The sequence below is a fragment of the Gorilla gorilla genome, chromosome 13 (genome assembly GCF_029281585.2).
Source record: "Gorilla gorilla gorilla isolate KB3781 chromosome 13, NHGRI_mGorGor1-v2.1_pri, whole genome shotgun sequence".
In the NCBI taxonomy this organism is placed as follows: domain Eukaryota; kingdom Metazoa; phylum Chordata; class Mammalia; order Primates; family Hominidae; genus Gorilla; species Gorilla gorilla.
In genome coordinates, this window is record NC_073237.2 from 75,966,579 (window position 1) to 75,986,882 (window position 20,304).

A 20,304-nucleotide genomic window follows, 5' to 3' on the forward strand; every position below is an offset into this window, starting at 1 on the left:
CAGTAAAAAACCAATGGAGATAGCGACTCAAGGTTCTTCTTCTGGCCAAGAATGAAGTCAGTGCATTTGGTTGGTATATTCCCTAAGGTGTGTCTCTTGGGAATTAGTGTTTCCTACAAATTCCAGCCTCTGGCCCCTGGAAGATCTGCTTGCTGCTCCAGACACACTTAACATATTGACAAAAATTAAACATGCTCACAGGTGAGTTTCTTCCTTCCTTCATATATTCACTTATTCATTCAACAAATATTTGTTGAGTGCCAGGCACTGTACTAGGTGCTGGGTGTACAGTGGTGCATAAAATAGACACAGTGTTTTCCTTTGGAACTTACAGTCTAGTGGGGAAGATATCCAATAAACAAGAAAACAATTAATATAAATTACAAATTGTGCTAAGAGAGTAAACAGAGAGAATAAGGAAACTGAAAGAACCTAAAACACAATTGTGTACAGAAAAACTAAAGGAATTAGGAAGATAGTTGTCTTTTTCATAGAAGGCTCAGAAGAAGTTCTTACTTCTATGTAAATTTTAGAGGATGTCACATTAAAAAAGTACTTTTATTTCATTAATACTAAGGAGTTGAGCTAGCATCAAAACCTGCAAGTTTTAGGGAGATCCATGTTGGGTTGACTGGATGAAGAACTTTTTTTGTCGTGAAAGTATGGAATGAGCTGTTCGGGGGGGTCAGGTCATCAGATCCCTTGATTAAAAATAGACACAATTACTGCTCAGTGGTAAAAAGATGTAAATATACAACATGAATGAGTCTCAAAAACATAATGCTGAGTGAAAGATGCCTTACACAAAAGACTACATATTGTATGATTCCATTTACTTGAAACTCTACATTCGGCTTAATTAATTTATGGAGGATAACTGGGACAATCATTGCCGGGGGGCGGGGGGCAGTGCAGTGGGGCTGGAATTAACAAGGAAGGTGTGTGAGACAACTTTCTAGATAATGGGCATGTTCTATACCTTGATAGAGATTTGGCTCACACAGATATGCACATTGGCAGTACTTAGCCAGTGGTTCATTTAATATATTTGCATTCCACTAGACACACATTTGATCTAAAAGTAAATAAGGAAAACATGAAGGAGGGAAGGAAGGAAGGAAGGAAGCAAAGGGGGAGAAGAAAACAAGGAAGAAAGAAAAGAAAAGAAAGGATAAACAAAAGGAAGGAAGGAAAGAAGAAGGGAAGAGAAAGAACCAAAACCAAATATTAAACTTTAGTTAATGATATACATGCTGGAGTTTTAGAGGTGAAGTGTACTGATGTCTGCAGTTTACTCTGAAATACATGAAAAAGAAAGATGAACTGATGAATGGATATTTAGATACATAAATAATAAGGCAAATATAACCAAACGTTAACAATTATAGAAGCCAGAAAATTAGTGTATGGGCATTCATTGTATAATTCTTTAGCTTTAGTTGTGTTTCAGTTTTGTTCTTAAAATATTAAGTAAAAAGTAGTCACTATTTATTGAGGACTTACTAAAATTTGTTAGTTATTGTGCTATGCAGGGTTGATACATTACCTCACCTACTGAAGAGAATAATTCATGGCGGATATATATTTTTTGTGGATTAGTAAATTTGTAAATTGTAAATTAGGAAATTGGGACTAAGACAATTCAACTAACACGTCTAAGACCATATGATTCAATGGCAAGCCTATCTGTTTGCAAAGTTTGCATCTGTGCTATCTAATATGGTACCCACAGCCACATGTTGCTCTTGAGCACTTAAATGTGGCTAGTTTGACTGAATAACTGAATTTATAATTTAATTTAATTTAAATAAGAAAAACAATGTTCAATTCAGTTATTGGAAAACTCAATTTAGTTACTGCAAAATTTCAGGTATGTTTGCAACAACTTGGATAAGTGAATCTACATTTTCAATGGTAAATTTTACGAAATCTAAGTACTCATTAAATATTTTTTTTTGATACAGGGCCTTTCTCTGTTGCCCAGTCTGGAGTGCAATGGCATGATCTTGGCTCACTGCAGCCTCAACCTCTTGGGTTCAAGCAATTCTCCTGCCTCAGCCTTCTGTGTAGCTGGGACCACAGGAGTGTGCCACCAAGCCTGGCTAATTTAAAAAAATTTTTTTGTAAGACAAGTTCTCACTTTGTTGTCCAGGCTGGTCTCAAACTCCTGGGCTCAAAGTATCCTCTATCCTCGGCCTCCCAAAGTGCTGGGATTACAGGTGTGAACCACTGCACCTAGCCTCATCAAGTATTTCTTAAAAAAAAAAATTTTTTTTTTGACACAGGGTCTCACTTTGTTGCATAAACTGGAGTGCAGAGGTGTGATCATAGCTCACTGCAGCCTTGACCTCCCAGGCTCAAGCAATTCTCCTGCCTCGGCCTCCCAAGTAGCTGGGACTCCAGGTACATGACACCACACCCAGGTAATTTTTTTAAAAGTAGAGACAAGGTCTCACTACATTGCCCAAGATGGTCTTGAATTCCTGAGTTCAAGGGATCCTCCTACCTTGGCCAAAATGCTGAGTTCAGGCATGAGTCCACTGCATCCAGCCTCTCATCAAGTATTTCTAATGAAAACTTAACATCTAAACCATAATGTGTCTTACATGTAAAATAAACACATTTTGAGACTTATTGTGAAAAAAAGAATGTAAAATATATCACTAATAATGTTTACATTGATGATATGTTGAAATGATATATTTTGGATATATTGGGTTAAAATTTAAAATATTGAAATTAGTTTCACCTCTTTTTACTTTAAAAAAATTAACATTATATATGTGACTGAATTAGTCTGTTCTCACAGTGCTAATAAAAAACATACACGAGGCTGGGTAATTTATAAAGGAAACAGGTTTAATTGATTCACAGTTCCACATGGTTGGGGATGCCTCACAATCATGGTGGAAGGTGAATGAGGAGCAAAGTCATGTCTTACATGGTGTCAGGCAAGAGAGTGTGTTCAAGGGAACTTCCATTTATAAAACCATCTGATCTCATGAGACTTATTTGCTACCATGAGAACAGTATTGGGAAAAGCAACCCCATGATTCAATTATCTCCACCTGGCCCCACCCTTGACACATGGGGATTATTACAATTCAAGGTGAGATTTGGGTGGTGACAGAACCAAACCATATCATTCACTCCTGGCCCCTCCCAAATCCCATGTCCTCACATTTCAAAACAATCATGCCTTCCCAACAGTGCCCCAAAGTCTTAACTCATTTTAGCATTAATTCAGAAGGCTACAGTCCAAAGTCTTGTCTGAGATAAGACAAGTCCCTTCTCTCTAGGAGCCTGTAAAATCAAAAGCAAGTTCAAGTTAGTTACTTCCCAGATACAATGGGGGTACAGGAATTGGGTAAATATGCCTGCTCCAAACGGAAGAAATTGTCCCAAACAAAGGGGCTACAGGCCCCATGCAAGTCTGAAATCCAATAGGGCAGTCGTGAAACCTTAAAGTTCCAAAATGATCTTTTTTGACTCCATTCTCACATCCAGGGTGTGGTGATGCAAGATGTGGGCTCCCATGGCCTTGTGCAGCTCTGCCCCTATGGCTTTCTCCTGCCTGCTTTCATGGGCTGGCATTGAGTGTCTGCAGCTTTTCCAGGTGCATGGTGCAGACTGTCAGTGGATCTACCATTCTAGGGTCCAGAGGACAGTGGCCCTCTTCTCACAGCTCCACTAGGCAGTACCTCAGTAGAGACTCTGTGTGGGGGTGCCAACCCCACACTTCCCTTCTACACTGCCTTTGTAGAAGTTCTCCATGAGGGGCCTACTCCTGAAGCAAACTTCTGCCTGGACATCCAGGCATTTTTATACATCCTCTGAAATCTAGGCAGAAGTTCCCAAACCTCAATTCTTCACTTCTGTGCACTCATAGGCCCAACACCACATGTAAGCCACCAAGGCTTGGGGCTTGCACCCTTTGAAGCAATGGCCTGAGCTGCATGTTGGCCCCTTTAAGCCACAGCTGGAGCTGAAGCAGCTGGGACACAGGGCACCATGTCCCATTGCTGTATAGAGCAGGGGGGCCCTGGGCCTGGCCCATGAAACCATTGTTCCCTCCTAGGCCTCCAGGCCTGTGATGATAGGGGCTGCTGCAAAGGTCTCTGTCATGCCCTGGAGACATATTTGCCCTTGTCTTGGTGATTAACATTTGGTTCCAGATTACTTATGAAAATTTCTGCAGCTGGCTTGAATTTCTCCCCAGAAAATGAGTTTTTCTTTTCTATCATATTGTCAGGCTGCAAATTTTATAAACTATTTTGCCCTGCTTCCTCTTGAAGGTTTTTGCCACTTAGAAATTTCTTCTGCCAATCTCTTGAAATCAGGAGTTCAAGACCAGCCTGACCAACATGGCAAAACCCCACCTCAACCAAAAGGTACAAAAATTAGCCAGGCATGGTGGCACATGCCTGTAGTCCCAGCTACTCAGGAGGCTGAGGCAGGAGAATCGCTTGAACCTGGGAGGCAGAGGTTGCATGAGCTAATGTTACTGCACTCCAGCCTGGGCAACAGAGTGAGACTCAGTCTTGGTTTAAAAAAAAGGCTGCATGTGGTGGCTCTCACCTGTAATCCCAGTACTTTGGGAGGCTGAGGCGGGAGGATTGCTTGAGGTCAGGAGTTCAAAAACAGCCTGTCCAACGTAGTGAAACCCTATCTCTACTAAAAATACAAAAATTAGCTGGGCACGGGGGTGCGTGCTTGTAATCCCAGCTACTGGGGAAGCTGAGGCATGAGAATCACTTGCGCCAGGGAGGAGGAGGTTGCAGTGAGCCGAGATTGTAGCACTGCACTCCAGCCTGGGTGACAGAGTGAAACTTTGTCTCAAAAAAAAAATAAATAAATTTCTTCTGCCAGATACCCTAGATCATCTCTCTCAAGTTCAAAGTTCCACAGATCTCTAGGGCAGAGCAAAAACCCACCAGTCTCTTTGTATAGCAAGAGTGACTTTTATTCCAGTTTCCAACAAGTTCCTCATCTTTACCTGAGACCACATCAGCCTGGACCTTATTGTCCATATCACTATTAGCATTTCGGTCAAAGCCACTCAACAAGTCTCTAGGAAGTTCCAAACTTTCCCACATCTTCCTGTCTTTTGAGCCCTTCAAGTCTTTAGGAAGTTCCAAACTTTCTCACATTTTTCTGTCTTCTTCTGAGCCCTCCAAACTGTTCTAACCTCTGCGTGTTACCTGGTTCCAAAATTGCTTTCACATTTTCAGGTATCTTTACAGCAACACCCCATTGCTGGTACCAATTTACTGTATTAGTCTGTTCTAACATTGCTAATAAAGAGATACCTGAGACTGGGTAATTTATAAAGTAAAGAGGTTTAATTGACTCAATTCCACATGGATGGGGAGGCCTCACAATCATGGCAGAAGGTGAATGAGGAGCAAAGTTGTGTCTTACATGGCAGCAGGCAAGAGACTGTGTTCAGGGGAACTCCCATTTATAAAACCATCAGATCTCATGAGACTTATTCACTACCATGAGAACAGTATTGGGAAAACCACTCCACCTGCCCCTGCCCTCAACACATGGGGATTATTACAATTCAAGGTGAGATTTGGGTGGGAACAGAGCCAAAACATATCGGTGACTCACATTGTGTTTCTATAATTTGACAGAGCTGATCTACACTCTTTCCACTGTACTCAGCATGGATTGTGTTCATACACAGGCTAGGCATGCCAATTACCAGGTGTTGGTATGGGGTGAGGTCGGGGTGCACTAAGTCACTTAAAACTCTTCGTAACTTAGTGCCTCAGAAGTTTTGTATCATGCTTATTATGGATGCTTTTTATTATTATCATGCTTATTATTAGGAATGTTTTTCAAGACTTGACATTTATTATTTTATCTAACCTTACCACAATCCTATAAAATAGATACAATTATCTGCATTTTACAGATGAGAGAACTGAGGCATAGAGGCATGTACACATATTTAGTAGCCGCTAAATCAAATTAAAGGAACAACTGCAATTGGGATATACACAGAATTTAAAACTTAGTCTTTCAGAACTTTCTTTAAATGGCTTTGATTTAGAGATTTGGTTTCAATTATTTGGACTTTTGAGAATGTTTTCATCCTCTTAGGACACTGGCCTCGTTTTTGTATGCAAGCTGCTTTCTGAATTGTACATCCCTTCCCAGAATTCTAACGCATTTATTCAAACAATGTAGATGAAACTAGATAGTTGGCCAAGAGGAGTACATTGTATCTGAGCAAATGGATTATTAGAGGGGTCCCATTTGAGAATTCACCATTTTCTTTCAGTAGAAAGGGTAGTTTAATCTCTTTTAAAAGCCTGCCACACCCTGTGGTAATTGACTTAGCAATGGAATTGCTCTCGAAGAAAGCTCCTGCTTTTCTATGCCAGAGATACTGATGGAAGACTTGAAGTCTGGGGAAGAGCTGGCTTGCACTTCCTAGATGTCTGTTCACATAGGAGAGAAGGTGACCATCCTAAGGCAGTTACTTTTCTTTTCTTTTTTTTTTCTGAGATGGAGTTTCGCTTTTGTTGCCCAGGGTGGGGTGCAATGGTGCGATCTCGACTCACCTGCAACCTCCGCCTGCCGAGTTCAAGCGATTCTCCTGCCTCAGCCTCCTGGGTAGCTGAGATTACAGGCATGCGCCACCATGCCCAGCTAATTTTGTAGTTTTAGTAGAGATAGGGTTTCTCCATGTTGGTCAGGCTGGTCTCGAACTCCCGACCTCAGGTGATCTGCCCACCTCGAGCTCTCAAAGTGCTGGGATTACAGGCGTGAGCCGCCTCGCCCAGCCGAGGGAGTTTATTTAATTTTTTTTTTTTTTTTTTTGAGATGGAGACTTGCTCTATCGCCAGGCTGGAGTGCAGTGGTGTGATCTTGGCTCACCACAACCTCCACCTCCTGGGTTCAAGTGATTCTCCTGCCTCAGTCTCCTGAGTAGCTGGGACTACAGATGTGCCACCACGCCAAGCTAATTTTTGTATTTTTAGTAGAGGCAGGGTTTCACCATGTTGGCCAGGATGGTCTCGATTTCTTGACCTCATGATTTGCCCACATTGGTCTCCCGAAGTGCTGGGATTACAGGCGTGGGCCACCGCGCCCGGCCGAGGCAGTTAATTTTCTAAGTGCTAAGCTTTGTTCATTTTGAAGGGAACCTCGATTGGCCAGTGTTCTAGAAACCATAGGAAAGAAACTCAGAGAAGACGTCTTAAGTTACTGAAGCATTTTGGATAGGCAGACACGATTGGTTTTCTGTGTGAGAGATCAACCCCTACCCTTCTTTTATGAGTATGTCTTAAAAGTTCAGGTCAGTGCCGACACCAGTTATAGTCTATGTCTATTGCATGAAGGCAATGCCTGCTATGGTCATTAGACCCAGCATGCTCTATGCTGCTAACACATTGGCAAATCTTTCAAATAATAAAAATAAAACAGGGAGCTTTGTAAATACAGGAAATATGCCACCATAGCGTCAATTCTCTGAGGGTAGAAGGTGATAACATGGAAGAATCTTGAAGAGCAGAACACTCTGAGGATAACAAATGTTAATTCCTGCATTCTCCTAAAAGCACAGAAGGTGGCAAATATAAATATCTAAAAGGTGTTATGTTCTGAAACCACAAAATTAAAATATCCAGGTTTGTTAATCATCAGTGACAAATGGTGTGGAGCACCTTGCATTTTGTTTACTCTAGACCAGTGCTGCTCAGAGCGTGGTCCCCACCAGAAGCATCACCTGGGATCCTGTTAGAAATGCAAATTCACAACCGGGTGCAGTGGCTAACGCCTGAAATCCTAGCACTTTGGGAGGCCGAGGCGGGTGGATCATCTGAGGTCAGGAGTTCAAGACCAGCCTGACCAACATGGTGAAACCCCATCTCTACTAAAAATACAAAATTAGCCAGGCATGGTGTTGCACACCTGTAATCCCAGCTACTTGGGAGGCTGAGGCAAGAGACTTGCTTGAACCCAGGAGGCAGAGGTTGCAGTGAGCCGAGATTGCGCCATTGCACTATAGCCTGGAAACAAGAGTGAAACTGTGTCTTGAACAAACAAACAAAAAAAGAAATTCAAATTCACAAGCTTCCCTCCAAATCTAGTGAATCAGAATTATTGGGATTGGTGATTTGAAAAAAAAAATCTGCTGTTTGAAGAGATATATGGGTTCTTATGTTCATTGCAGCATTTTTCACAATAGCCAAGATATAAAATCAAGCTAAGTGTGCATCAACAGATAAATGGGTAAAGAAAAGTGTATATGGTTTATATACACAATGGAATTCTATTAAGCTCTAAAAAAGAAAGAAATTCTTCTTTGTCATTTGCAACAACACAGATTAGCCTAGAGGACATTACGTTAAGTGAAATGAGCCAGGCACAGAAAGACAAATACTGCATGATCTTACTTATATGTAGCATCTGAAAAAAGTCGAGCTGGTAGAAGTAGACAGTAGAATGATAGTTACCAGAACTTGTGGGCTAGGGAGGGAGTGGTAGGGAGGGAAAGAGGTGATTCAGTTAGACAGGAGGAGTAAGTTTTAGAGATCTAAACTTAAGAGTCATGATTTCAGAATCATCACAGCACGATGATTTTAGTTATAATAATGCATATTTCAAAATTGCTAGAAGAGTAGATTTTAAAAGTTCTAATCACAAAAAATAAGTATGTGTAGTGACAGATATGCTAATTAGCCTGATTTAATCATTCCACAATGTAAATATTTATCAAAACATCACATTGTACCCCATAAAACCCCATAAATATATACAATTATTATTTGTCAAGTAAAGAGTCTGCATTTTGACAAGATCCCTAGATGAGTCAGACCAGTGCTTTCTAAACTATCTGTGGAGAAGGAGCTAAATTTCTTGTTTTTGTTGTAAGTTTGTTACTGACCCATTATTTTAGAAAACTTCTTACGCAGCAAGACAAATCCAGTGATCACTCACTGGCCTGCTGAAGGAATGTCCAATTGCTACAACATTTTTTAAAAAAAACTTACTCTAACTTGTGTACCTTTCTTACTGGACACTGGTAACAAGAGTCCCTGGGCTGGTACCAGTCCATGGACCACATTTGAGTAGCATTCATCCAGACCATACCTCTCCAGTTCACTGGCCTTTCAGATCCAGAATAGCCACTGTTGCTGCCTAGAACTTACAGATCTTTGCCAGGGAAACACCACGAGCCTTATAGAGAATAAAGACATGGACATGCAAGTTAATCAGAAGCCATTTCTTCTATCTAGATTGGTCAGACAGTTACTAAACACACTTTCAAATGACCCTTCTCAGCTTAAATAGATCAGGTGGATGGTTTGTCTCTCATTGCATTAGGATGATGAATTACAAAGATTTGCTCTTCGTGTATTACTGCTGTGGTTCATGAAACTCACAGTTCCCATGAGTATGTAGATATTAAGGAGCAAAGCAAATTTATTTTCATGTCTCTCTTCCAAATAGAGCTGAGTTTATAATTTTCTGCTAAAAGGTTGTGTTGCGAAATTTGGCTGGTCAGATGACATTTGGAGGCCATCAAATTATAATTGACGAATAAACACAGGAGACTATTTTTTTCCCAGACTTAAATTATGGAGCGGTCTTTGTCATAAGAGATGGAAGTATTATACAACTTTTGCTTTACTCTGTACTCCATTTGGCTATTCTCATCCCAAGGCCACATCCTTTTAAATCTTGTTAAAATACATTAGGGCTTAATGTATTTAAATCTTGTTAAAATATACCCCTTGTTTATATTAGGGATTCACTAAGAGAAGGTGTCAATGATGTAAACATTACATAAAAGTAAAGACTGCAGAGATGAAAACAGTGCTTAATGGAGCTGCTTTGCTAGTGGGAAATGAGTTCTGATATTAACCAGAACTGGTTCTTACTCTGAGATGTTCCCCACTTACAAAGAGTGTCAAACAGCCTTTCAGCAATCTTCAGGGAAAAAAAATCTAGGATTGTTTACATGAAAGTGTTTCAAACTCTTCCTCTGCTATAAATTGTCTACAGCCAAGTGGGTGCATTAGGATTTATACTAAATCTCTTTATCTGGTAAGATAAAAGGAACGTTTATGATTTCCCTGAAATGTATTTGCTTTTCTCACTGCTTTTGATAATACCCCCTAGGAGGAGCCATTTAAGAAACAGCTGTTTAACCTACAACACAAACAGTAGCACAAGCCCTTTGGTATTTTCTAATGTCCAGAAAATGAATAATTGTGCTTTTTCCAATTATTCAACCTCTCCTTTAAGAAGGGGCCTAATTTGTGAAGTTTTTCTGGTTTTTAAGGATACAGGTGGCAAAATGTTTCTCATTTTGGTTTCTTGAATTCATATATGATGAAATTATGCCTTAAAGAAAATACAAACTAAAACCACAGTGAGATACCATTTTGCAGCCACCACAGAGGCAAAAAGAGAAAAAGGCCAACAATACCAAGTGTTGGTGAGGACGTGTTGCAAAGACACTTACACAAGCTGGCGGAAGTGTGAATTGGCACAGCCACTTTGGAAAACAATTTTATCTTATCTCATAAAGTAGAGCATCTGAATACTACACAATTCAGCATTTCCCCTCCTGGGTGTACACCCTAAGGAGATTATTGCATATATGCACTAGAATATATGCAAGAATATTCTTAGTAGTGTAGCTTTTAATAGCAAAAATCTCAAACAGTAAATCCAAATGACCATCTAATAAGAGAAAAAGTAAATTCATTTTGTTATGCTCATACAATATAGTATTCTGCTACATGCATCAGCATGGATGAATCTTAATATTAGATTGAAAAGCAAGTTTGAGAAGAATACATACAGGAAGATTCCATTTGCATAAAGTTAAACAATGTATAAAACAAAAAGATTCTATATGTGAGATAAAATGATTAAGAAATGCAAGTGAATTATTAACACAAAGTGAAATAGTGGTCATCTTTTGGGAGGAGGCAATCAATGGAGGTGAGTTGGGTCATCTTTTGGGAGGGGGCAATCAATGGAGGTTAGTCACCAGTGGAGCTTGAAGGAACTGATCATGTTCTATTTCTAAAAGTGGGTGGTAGGTTCATGTGTGCATTTTAAAAATTAGGCAGGTATGTTATATATAATTTGCAAGTGTGAAATTTTTATAACAAAATATGAGTACATGGAAAAGAAGAGTATGACTAAAAATAAATCACATGGGACCTATATGTCTCATTAGTTTATTCTCCAAATTCTCAGTGACTTAATGAAGTAAAATTTTTTTTTTCTCTCATGCTACATGTCCAATGACAGTCATCAGGGGCCTCTGATTTTTGTGGTAACTCAGGGACCCAGACTCAAGAGTTTACAGGGAAAAGAAATTCTGTGATTACTGCCTGTGGGTAAAGTTATCACCAGATCATGACAGGGTTGGGGCAGGCAAGGAGGACAGGAACATGATGAGTCAAGCACTGGCTCTTCAGGTTTCTATCTGGAAATGACATGTCACTTCCACTCACATTGCATTGGCCAAGTCAAGCCCTAAGGCCCTGCTAACTTCAAAGATGTCAGAAAAGTACAATCTCACTGTGTCTGTTGAAAGAGAACCTGAATATTTGTGGACAGACTTAAAGGCCATAATGACTACCGTATAACCACAGCCAAATTTTGAGTTCATTGCTGCTGCTTCTATGCCAAGCTCTAGAAGAACACACATTTGTGCTTATTTTCCATTACAACTCTAATAAAGATACAAAGTGCTGACTTAAAAAGGCTTCTTTCTTGATGATCTTGATAGTCTTAGGAGAGAATTCCTTCTGAAGATAGGATACTCTTAGTCCAAACAAAAGTCATCCTCATGGAGTAAAAGCCTCTTATCTGGATAAAAGTTCATGGATTTTGTCTGTTATCTGCAGGGGTGAAAGGCTCACTGTTCTACTTCCCAGAATTGTAGAAAGTCATGTTGGGGTGGCACTAAAGACGGGTAGGGGATGGCGGGCAGGGATATCAACAGAAATCCAAGCTTACTGGAAAACATGGCCACTGGGGGTTGCAGATTTACTCCCAGGACCTCCCCTTCTCTTTGTGTTTCACAGAGGATGATGGCCAATCATTTTTGTTGGACACACCTGCATCCAGGCAATTGAGGGAGTGAGAAAACACATGCCAATCATCTGACCTGGGTGGTGAAGCCAACCTCTACAGTGTTGTCCCCAAAGGTGGGGCAGAAACTGGCTCTTTGCTTTCCAGCCCCATTTCCTTGTCCAGTGCACACTGCAAGGCTACTTAGGTTAGGGCTATGGGGTCTAAGTTCTGGATAATGGAACATGTTACATGGGATGTGACGTCCAAGCCTGATGATGGAACAGCAGCCTAATATTTCATACTTTCTTATGTCTCTTTCTTTTAGCCAAATGCAGAGGAACCACTCTGAGGAGCCACCAGATGTTAGGAGCCTGTGTTCCCAAATCACCACATTGAAGGCTGGCCACTGAAAACCCAATTGGATGATGATGTGAGCAAGAAATAAGCCTTTATTTTATGAAGTCAGTGAGATTTGGAGGTTGTTAGTTTCATGAGCTAGTGTTAGTAACTATCAAAAAATATAAAAGATCATAGTTCCTTTCTTCAAAGATACTTCTGACAAGGAACTGTGCTGGGTTGAATTCAGATAATGCTCTAGGACAAATCTTTCTCATTGGTATAAAAAAGAGGCTTGTCATCTTTTCTCACTACCTTTAAAGTGGCTAGGCAAGCCAGGCTCTGCCCATGTGTTGAGTGATCATTCAGAATTGGTATTATAATTTGGCAAACAAAAATGCTTTGATTGATTAAAACAATGGATCCCATTTAGAGTTTTCTGGGTGTCTGGAATTTTGAACATTGGTTTACCTCTGCAAATGGTAATATAATTGCTGGGTATTTTTAGCAGAAGGTGTGATATGATTTAGGAGATGGCATAATAATTCTGCAAAAGTCTGGACAGGCTACTTTTTATGCTTCAGGGTAGATTACACATAATAAACCCATTGGATGAGGGGAAATACAGGCCACAAATGCTATTTTATGTATGTGGAATGTGGGGAGAAAAATGAGCCAAGGGAAAAAGGCTAGAAACCAAAGTGAATGAGCAGGCAAAAATGATGGTCAGAAGGGGAGTTTTCCAGTGATTTTGTTTGGCAGACATTAAAAATATATATAAAATTGCAGATTGTAGTCATAGTAATGGAACCTGTAAGGTGACACTTTAGTGCCCATGATGTAGGCATGGTGATCCTACATGAGTTTATTCTTCTCTACAGAGTAGGTAGGAATAAGACTGTACTTGTTTGATGTAAGACACATAGTGACATTGGAAAAACTATTATATCTGAGTGGCCTCTCAGAGGAGTTAGTTACACATCAGCTAAGGCATTAGATGTGTTGGGCACTTGTCACATAGAGCCATGTATTCTTGTTTTTCATGTCCATGTCCATGAGGCAGCCTGGTGCAATCGTTGACTCATGGGTCAGAAATCTAAACTTAAATTTTGACTCCATACCTTATTCTAGGTGTAACCCTAGGCACATTCTATAACCCCTTGGAGCTTTAATGTCCACTCCTATCAGATGAGGATCACATAGACATTTTATGAGATACAAATGCAAAACAAAAACAAAAACAGAAACAACAACAAAAACAACCATGTGAAAACCGTGACAGCAGTACCTGGCATATCACTAGCATTCAATCCATTAATCCCCTCTTTCTGTCTTCCATTTGATATGAAGTTCCTTGAGGGAAGGGATCAGGGCACACTCATTTTGCACCACCTTAAGGGCCTGGCACATTGCAGATACTAGATAAATGTTTATTAAATGCACAAATGAAAAGGGCCAGTGGTCAGATTATGGGGCTAACTGGACTCTAGTAAATTAAAATACTGATTTTTCTCCTCTCATGAAATTTCCCTTAAGATGGGTGTATTAGATAAGATTTAATTCCACAGCATTCAACAGAGACTCAAGGACAGTGGCTAAAAAGATAGAAGTTCATTTCATGCACATGCAAAAGCCTTACTATAGGCAGAGCAGGGCTGGTGTCCTGGTTCCAGTGGAGGTCCCAGGGGCCTTTGACTTCATCGTCCAAGATGGAGTAAAGGCGGGAAGAAGCTGCCGGCAGACACTGCCTTTAATGAAACAGCCAGGAAACTCCCTCATGTCCCCTTAGCCAGAAGTTCTAGTTGCAGCACCGGGAATGTGATTTTTAGTTCAGGTGGCCACGCAGCTTCCGTTAGCTTGGGAAAAGAGAACAGATAAAACAGTCTAAAGTTCCTCCCATAGACTTTCTTCTGTAATACTGCTTCGAAAGTGGAATGATTGCTGGTATCACATCCTGGACCATGAGGGTGGTAATCATGTCCCAGTGACGGAGGAGAGAAAGGACAGAAGCACCCCGAGTCACAGATAATGGAGGAGCCACCCGACAATCTTGAATTGCCCGTTTATGTGTGAGAAATAAATTTCTTTCTGAAAACTCTGATTCTTTTTGGATCTTTGTTGCCCACGGCTAAATTTCTACGCTAAGCACTACAATCCAGCTGGTGCACATGCGCGCCTGTGTGGCTGTAGGTGAGCATGGAGCGCTTTAACTCTTCTGCGCATGCTCAGCCTTAGCCATTGCCCAGGATGCTCCGGTCCTCTCCCTTTTCGTCCTGCCTGGGCAGCCCCATGGACTGGCAGGAAAGCGTTCTTCTCTCCACCCAGCTGTGGCTTCATTCCATTAGGCTGGAATTTAAATCAGGGGTGAGTTAATATACAGAATTGTACCCCAGTGGCCTCCAATTTATTCTCTTCTCACTTATGGGGTCAGGCCCCGTATAGTTATGTTTTATACTAGCAGTACAAATTGTACAAGACTCTTACAAAAATCAAGCCAATCAGAAGTAATAAGATTATAAAACTCAGCCCTACCTCACTGTAAGAACTCTCAGCATGTGAAAATTTATATATGTAGAATGATAATGCCTCTACAAAAAGACGGATCCCATTACAAAATAATTACTGAAAACCTAATAGTTTGCTAAAGACCTAAATACACGTAAATAGGAGCATTTCCTTACAAATTTACGGTACTGTGCGCAAATTTTGCTCACTTAAAATGTTCTCTTACTGCATCTGTTACACAAAGATAGACCAGCTCAAACACCCATCCTGGGTCTGGATAAAATAGATGGAATTTTATCAATGTAACTTTGTTTTTTCAGTGTTGCTGCTTTGACATTAAGTAGGCAGTATGAATAACCTGAAGGAATAGTTAATAAATATATTCTAAAGAAATAGTAAGGGAATTAAAGTGGTGTTCCGGTGTTCACACAAGATCAAGCTTTCTACGTTTCTTCTCCATTACATTTTATCATAGTTCTGACACACCTTTTTTTCACATTTTAGAGTTCATGCCTTGTGTACTTTACAGTTTTATACCTTGTATGTTTTTAAAGTCATTAAAAAAAAAAAAAGCCTCAACTCTAGGCATTTTCACTTCTTATGCCGTGGCTGATACTACAGAAGGTTGGAACTAAAATAACATGACTCCTTAAGGCAAGACCTCCAGCTTTTGAAGTGGGCCAGACTTCATGCCTAACAGCTTTAACCTCTAATAACACAGAGGGATAGAAAAAGAGCCTAGGATGAGAAGCCAGCCTTTCATCTGGGCTGTCTTTTCCTTCTGAGTTCTTACAAAGGACTACTTTAATTATCTATTCTGTTGCTTTTCTTAGCAGGCAGAAAATTTTCTGGGTTTAAATGTAACATCTTTCTTTACCCATGAATCTATGGAGAAGTCCACTTTTCATGAGCAGTCAATTAAATCACTCATCAGCTCTGCGGCCCCAGTTCCATTTGCAGCTCACACTGCCACTTCATGAGGAGGAGAGGTGCTGGCAGGCATCCAAGTCCACACACCAGGCTACAAAACCAAAGTTTGGGAAGTGTTGAGTACCATCTCTACAGGATTATGCCGCCACAAGTGTGCCATTGTGAACCGCCGTCAGAGCCCTGGATTAGGTTTATTATCTCCTCTTCCATTCCCCGGGAATGCCTGCTCCAGATAGGCAGGGATTGGCAAATCTTTTACCAGCATTCTAAGTACAAGTTTATGGAACAAAATTCAGTTAGCAGAGGGAAAGGCACGCACAGATACAGACCATACATGATTGTCATTATTGTACAAACATCTGGCTTCCACCCAGAATATCCACTCTACAGTCCATCCTTATTCTCTGCCTCTGGAAAGCAGGATGCTCTCTTTCCAGGGCTCCTCATCCAAGCCTGCCTTGTCTAGGGGTTCCCCCTGTGACCAAGGCAGTGAGCTCTGATCTGGCTGGAGTCCCCTGGTACTTCTCCAAGATTCCAATGGAGCGTGCTCATTAGGAGTTTTGCTTTTCTTGTTTCTAGGTTCCCCACGTTGGTTGTTGAACTATAGTCACTCCACTTGGAGAAAGAAAGCAGAGAGAACCCTCGGGGGTTCATTCCTAAAGCAGTGACTCACTTTGTCTTCTTGCCACTGTTGCTGGCCTATCATCTACCTCCATCTGTCTTTATGCTGGACCAAGCAGACACCAGAGACATTTAAAAAAAAGTCTCTCTCTGCATCAAAAATGATCAGCAGAACTCCACCTAACCATAGGTCAGGTGCTTCCAGCTTGAATTCTTCTCCATGACATACCCCTGCAGAGGAACTCTGGTGGCGACTTTCTGTTCTGCCTTTTGTTTTGTTCCTGTGTGAACCACAGTTGCTCGGCTGAGTGGAGGGAAGACAGTGCTGAACTTGAAGCCGGCAGACAGCAGTTTTGATCCTCCTGGCTTGTGAACTTAGCATTGGTGTAACCTTCAGATATTGTTTAACCTAATTGAGACTCAGTTTCTTCACCAGTAAAATGGATACACGAAAGCCCCTGCTGAGTCAGCAGGAGCTAACAGAAACCCCTTCCTCAGGCCCTCAGACTTAATCTCCATATGATTAAGGATTTACTACACGTGTTCTGTTTAATAGCCAAAAGCCAGACTCACTTGAGAAAGTACAAATGGAAGCCAATATCGAAATCTAGAGACTACTAATTGATAGAAAAAAGCTCAGCAGAGTCTGATATATAGTGGAGATTCAGCAGGATTAGCACTCTTTGCCTTTACAGCAGTCCCCTGCAGCACCTGATGGATATGCTTTCACTCTAGATTCCAGGCAGAAATCCCTAGGAAATCAAGGAAGAGGAGGTGAAAAGTATTAAATCCTCATTGCAAGACATTCGGTATTGTTAGGTTTTCTCTTACAGAGCGAGCTTGTTGGTGTGTGTTCTCTTAAAGCAGAATCGTAAAGCTAAATAGCACTTATCTGATTCTGTTCAGGAGTGATCCCTGAAGGTTTGTAAGTGCCTCGAGGTGAGGCTTCTCTAACTTCCCAGTCTCCTTATTGATTGTGATCGGAGGTGGCAGAGTCTGAGCTTGCCTGAGGTACCTGACCAGCCAAGGAAGGGATTCCTGGGGTATGTGGTCATTTAAAAAACCATACTTGTGGATAAGGCAGTCACAGTGCAGGGGGTCGGTTTGGATGTGAACGGGAGAGCTGAGGCTATTACCATAGAGGAATTCTTTCTTTAGAAAGGCTTCTCATCTCTCTTCGTGTGTGGTTTTGGGGCAGAAAAGAGGTGGGAATCAAATTTTGTTCAGCTTTCATCACTCCCACGTCACTCAGATGGGGCACTCTTACTATTGAAATTAATGCCTTTGGTATTAATTCCGATAGTACGGCTTCCTTGGAAAGATTGATGGCCGGCCTTTTATTCATTTGCCCTGTGTGCATGTTTACTGAGTACTTAGGTGACACATTTTGTTTTTCAAGTGTCCTGCAGGTCTTAGCTCATTTATTCCTCACAGCATCTCCATGAAGTGGGCACCATTTTTATCCCCAATGCACAAAGGAAGAAACTGAGGCAGAGAGAGGCAAAGCTTTCTTAGCACACTTCTATTGCTAGGGATCCTTTATGTTGTACGGCTATTGACTTGAAGGTCTCAGTTTCCAATGAATTTTTCCTAAATGATCTAGCCTGCACCATTTGCTCACTAAGCAATTAGTATGTTTGTTTCACACAATGACAGACAATCTGGACAGTAGGGGAGAGTACCACCTGGAGGCATCGCTGATACTAGATCCTGTATGTCATAGAGCAGATGGCCTGGACGGTCGTGTTTATAGAGTACACCTGTAATTTTAAGATATTTTCTCAGTCTCTGACCTCATGCCTGTGGTTCTGTAAAACATCTCACATTTCCTTCCAAAGCAAAGGCACCAATGTGCATTTCTTCTCAAATGACTTTTAAAGCACTCTTGATAGTCTATCCAGTTTGAATACATTTGTGAAGCAAATTCCAAAATTGCATATTATATCTTCTGGAATGGTGCTTGGTTTGGATATGGTTTATTGGTCCCCACCAAATCTTATGCTGAAATTTGATCCCTGGTGTGGCAATATTAGATATATAGCCTGGTGGGGTGTGTTTGGATCATGAGAATGGATCGCTAATGAATGGCTTGGTGTCCCCAGGTTTGTCCCTTCTTCGCACATACTTGCTTCTCCTTTGACCTTCTCTGACATGTTTTGACTCATCACAGAAGACCTCACCAGAAGCCAAGCAGATGTAGGAGCCATGCTTCTTTCACAGCCTACAGAACGGTGAGCTAAATAAACATCTTTTCTTTATAAATTACTCAGTCTCAGGTATTCTTTTATTGTAACACAAAATGGACTAAGACACATCATTACTGTAAAATAAAGGAAGATTTTAAAAAGTGGAATTAAACATCCAGTTACTCCATAGACAATTAGGAATAATTTGGGCAGCATGGTAACAGCCCGTGCACTGCATTTGGGCTCCACTCCTGCTCTTTGAACCCAGAAGAACCTGATTCAAATTTGATTGACAACATGACCAGGGTAGGATGCCTACAGCTGGGGTCTGGTTGAAATGAGATGGGATGATCAAAGCAGGTGATCTGTTGTAGTAGAATGGTAAACCGGGATTCTTGTCAGGATGCTGGCAGACAATATTGAAAAATTGGAGTAAAGTGAGTAAGAAAGAATGTGGAAGGCAGGTAAAATTGATGAAGGCAAGTGATTCAAACCCTAGGCAAGTGTGGTCACCATGCTGTTTTTTATAGTAGCTGGCGTAGGTGAAGTGCCACCTGGGAGCCAGGCTAGACAGCACTGGATTTGCTCACATATGAGCCAAAGAATGCTGAGTTATCTGTGACAACAGATGTTTTTTTAAGGATGGAAAAGGAGCAGGGTCTGATTCTCTGCTCTGTTCTTACCCCATGAGTCTAGTGACAACACATTGTGTGTTTCCAATTTTCCCCCAATGCCATGACCTTTAGGAATTCCATCCATTTGGCCCCTTAGCATGGGTTAGTCCAATGCAGGTTGGCAATATTGGGAATTCACCTATTCTCAGGCAGTCAAACAGCCTCTTCCATCCTCCTTTTCCCTCTCCCACCTCTTGAAATACTTTACACCCTTCAAGGTGCATGTCAGAGGCTACTAGTCTACAAGGCTTATCCAATAGTGTTTCCTCCTCTCTGGAGCTGGATTTAGTCTTTCTCTCCTTCGTGCTTCCTGTATTGTAGCACACACCAAAGACTATGTTGTATTTATCTTCATTATTTGTGTTCACAACTTACCTTGACTGAAAGCTCCCTGATGGTAGGATTCATATTTTCCTCATCATTGCTGCCTCCATATCACTCTTCATAGTGCCTTGTACAAAGTGAATGCCCAATGACTTCTTGTTGAATTGAAGCAGATTAAAAATCTGCCATAGTACAGGTTGAAGTGAAAACATCAAATATTTTGGAAAATGTGTAGATTTGGGTGGTGGATTGAGGCAGAAATAGATGAGGCCCCAGGGAGCAGACACATTTGCAAGTTTGATTTCTACACCAAGCCCGTGTAGAACTGTTTCCTCCCTAAGCAATCTATCATTTTCGTTGTTTTCTTCTATATAGTCTGTTTGTTCTTCTTGCTTTTTCAGAGATTAACTGAAGAGCATTCGTTTTTCTGGCATTCTCTTTGGGTTATAGCAGAGCTTCTTTTGTCAGTGGAGGGGAGGGGCTCTCTGGGCTCCTGCAGGGCTGCTCTTCTCCCTCTCCTCTCTCTTAGTCTGGAGTGCAGCGCTGACCTCCTTTTCCTGTGAGGGAGAATCTCATCTGGCCACCAGGCTTGGACTTGTTTGGCGCCAGGAGAAGATAAGACAATGTAAGCAACAAGTTTCCTTTCATACCAGCTGGTTGGGGATTAGCCT